The sequence below is a fragment of the Crinia signifera genome, chromosome 1 (assembly GCF_055691185.1).
Source record: "Crinia signifera chromosome 1, ASM5569118v1, whole genome shotgun sequence".
NCBI classification, from domain to species: domain Eukaryota; kingdom Metazoa; phylum Chordata; class Amphibia; order Anura; family Myobatrachidae; genus Crinia; species Crinia signifera.
In genome coordinates, this window is record NC_139217.1 from 136,077,081 (window position 1) to 136,081,261 (window position 4,181).

Consider the following 4,181-nt stretch of genomic DNA (forward strand, 5'->3'; position numbering starts at 1 on the left):
ATAGGCATGAGGTGTCTCTTCCCTGAAGAAACCAGGCAGTTATCGTGCCTAGAGGCCAATTAGGAGTCGCTAAGCCGCTAGGCGGCCAATAGCGCTATTCAGGAGGAGGAGCCGCAGGATATAAACACACATCTTGCAGCTTCTCCTACCTTAGTCCGTGGGTTCGCGTTGTTCAGTTTGTTGTTTTGCCCTGACCTCTGGATGGTACTTGGACAGAAGAGGACACGATCTATGCCGGAGGACCCCGGTAAGTATGGTTTCCTTATGGATACCTACTTACATGTCAAGGTATGTAAGTATCTGTGTGAATATGGCTATGTATGTAATAAAGTTATACTTTTATTGTGTGTTTGTGTTTTATTTCACTATTTGTATTGTTGTTTTAGTACAAGTCCCAGTGGGCCCTTTAATGCCCCACATGCTGGGACACGTGGTTCTCCAAGTCCCTGCATGCAGTGCAGGCTTGCTGGGACTTGCAGTTCCACAAAAATACACAATAGTTTATTCTACTTTTACACATTTATTCAGCCCGGTGGCCAACACTAGGGGCCACCAGAGACAGCCCCGGGTTTCAGCATGGCCAGGTAAATTCTGAGGGGGGGGGACTCCTTCATTGAGGGGCTCCCCACTCCCCCAGGATCCCTGCCCATGCTGACCTGTCAGAGGGTCAATGCTTTGGCCGTGGGGACTTGTATAAAAAGTCTCCCCACTGCCTGTGGCAGTACCCTGCTGGCTGGATGGGCCTGGTGCTGGTTCTTGAAATAAGGGGGACCCCTACTAGTTTTGTCAACCGTATTTTGGGAACCAGGACCAGCCCTTGAGCTTAGTGCTGGTTTTATAAAATACGGGGGACCCCTTGTTGTTTTCCCCGTGATTTTATGAAACCAGGACCGGCTCTTTGAGCCCGGGGCTTGTTATGCTCAGGAGGGGGGACCCCAATCCTTTTTTTTTTACACATTTTTTTGGACAGGACCATACACAGATCGCACTGATTTGTACACTACATGGTTCTGTCAAAATCGCCCATCACAACCTGGTCTGTTTGTGTGGAGATTTTTTGTAACTTTTTACCAAATTCGCAATCCAATTTAATTTGGGATTTGTATACTTTTTAATGGGAAAACATCTGGATTTGAATTGAAAAACTGGCACTTCAGAATGTGCGAATTCGCGTAAAAAAACAGTACGATTTTACCACAATACACCAATTCGCATGCCATTAAGCTGGCAATTTCGGGAAAACGTGCAAAAAAAAGTCAGTCTTTTGCCTAAAAATAGCAAAAAGAAAACAAAATTGCAACCTATTAAATGTCACCCAGAGAGTGACAACCTCAAGAATTGATCCCATTTATACAGATGTGAGTTAGAATCGGGGTAAATATGTAAGCGATCTGAAATATGCAGCAAATTAAAGACACAAAGTGAGACATCAGTGTAAAGGATGCAAAGTTACAGTAGCAGAGTTACAGGACACATAAGAGAGAAGTTTACTAAAAAAGAGAAGGACCCTTGTTCCGAACATACTGGTAAGGACCCTTTATTTATGCATAATAGGGGTATGGGTTATAGGGTCGACAAGAGGAAGGTTGACATGCATTGGGTCGACCACTAAAGGTTGACATGGGTCAAGCTCAACACCTCACAAGGTCGACATGGGGTTAGGTTGACAGGGTCATTAAGTCAACACAAGCATTATGACGATGTGGCCAAGGTTGACATTGTTTTTTTCACTGGGTTTTTTGTCCCAAATGTCAACACAGTCGACATGGAAACTCTAACATTACATTGCGTCCTCTCACTGTAATCGCCATGCTTCCGCATGGTGCTTCACTATGCTCGCCACTCTATTTTATCCTCCTGCCACACCCTTATGGATTGTAGGGCATGAAATACTGCCTGTCGGTACATGTTGGCTCAAAAAAAAAGTGAAAACCGCCATATTAACCTTTTGACTGTCGACCTTGGCCACGTCGATATAATGCTTGTGTCCACCTAATGACCCTGTTAACCTAACCCCATGTCAAACTTGTGATGTGTCAACCTTGACCCATGTCGACCGTCAGTGGTCGACCTAATGCATGTCGACCTTCCTCTTGTCAACCTAACGACTGTCCCTTCTGCAGTGATTCGGGTGCTACAGATGGAGCCATTCTCATTCAACTCACCAGCATGCCAGCTATGCATTCCTGGCAGCAGGAGAACGTGGACAAACAAGCGTTTCACATGCTCTTTTGTATATTTCTGGAATGGGGTGCCTGAGCATCTTCAATGCACGTGCCAGTGGCGTAACTCCCGGAGGCAATGGAGACATTGGCCGCCGGGCGTTAGCCACTAGGGGGGGCACTGAGGAGCCGGCACCAGAAGCCTGTGACTTCTGCAGTGAGCGGTAACGTACCTGCTGCTGCAGTTGTCACAGGAAAGAAGGAGCCAGCACCACAACTATGGGGGCATGATCCGACGCAGGAGCCAGATCAAAGTGAGTGCCTGCCGATATCATTGTTGCAGCAGCCGGGTCATGGCGATGAAACTGAAAGTACAACAGTTCCTAAACTACAGTTCCTAGCAGCCCTTGCTGTAGGAAGCTCAGGGCTGCTGGGACTGAGAGCTATAATTTACTTTTAGTTACTTTCTTCACTCACTGACTGCAATGCTGTCAGTTCTATGGCAGCTAGAGGAAGAGAGGGCTGATCATTTCAGCAGCTCCTCACACCCTTCATCAGCCTCCCAAGAGTTTTTATGAATAACCCTAGCAGGCTTCGAGAAACAGTCCGAAAAGGGGGCGGGGCTAAACGGCAGACACTCCAGCATCATGGTGAGTGTGACAGAAATGTGCACTTTATATTTATCTCTGTGTGTTACTATTATACTGTATGTGTGCATGGGTGTGATTGTATATGTATGCATATGTATGCATTGGCTACTGTATGTATATTTGTGAGTGAATGTATGCAATGCATGTGTGACTGTGTGTGTGTGTGTAAGATTTTATGTATATTGTACACACAGTTACAGACAGGCTGACGTGGACTGGGGGACAGTGTGTGGTGATGGGGGGGTTGACAGAAATCCTAGTTACAGCTACTGCATACCTCCCAACTGTCCTAATTTCAGCAGTGAATAGATGCTGTCAGCATGCACACAGCATCTATTCCCTGAGACAGAGGGGCTGGGGTCATGGCCAGCAGCTCAGAGTGCTGGCCTTGCTCCCTCAGTGGTGAAAACAGGGGTCGTGCATACCTCCCAACTGTCCCGCTAAACGCGGGAACGTCCCATTTTTTGGGGACGTTCCCGCATCCCTCCCGCGGCCGGCAGTGTCCCGCTGCAGGGGGGGGGGCAGTTAGGAGTCCCCCCCCAATCTGACAGAATAGACGCTGTGCGCATGCACACAGCGTCTATTCAGCGGTGCAGTGGCCAAAACCGGGGGGGGGGGGTGACCCTAATTTGCATACACCACTCCCCCTTTTCAAATGCTGTGTCCCTATTCTTCCTTTTAAAAAGTTGGGAGGTATGGTCGAGGCACTAGACCAAGCCCCCAAATTTCAGGTGCATGCCAACGGTGCGTGCATGGGTCCCACGGGCACGCTACTAATGTTGGGAGGTATGGTAGAGCATGGGGGGTAACTGCTGATGTTATCCGTGGTATCTGGGGGTTGCAGATGCTGTCTGTAGATCTGAGGGTCACTTATGCTATATATGTGTAGTTGGGGGGGCACTACCATCTTTGTCGCCTCCGGGCACCTGGTATGAACTTACGCCACTGGCACGTGCAGCACATTCGCTGGCGCGGGCTGGCAAGTGACGCTCCTGGAGCCACTCCAACTGCTTGTATATCACAGCAGATGCCAGACTGAGAGCACAGCCACAAGACTACCAAGGCAAATAATTATATTAGCCTTCATAAGGGGAATGGATATTCAATCTGGGATTCCGACTGTCGGAATGTCCTCACAGTTGGAATCCCGGGGCGTTTTCATCCAGTCCGACACCATATCAACAGTCGGAATTCAATGTTCAGACTGGCGAGTATGAGAAAGTCCGTGGATCGGACAAAAAACGGCTGCGGATTGTCAAAAAACAGCTGTAAATTTGACAAACCGCGGCCATATCTGAAAAAAACAGATCCAACTTTTTAAAAAGTTGGATCTGATGCCCTGCAATGCTGTCGGTAACAGCAGTATTGA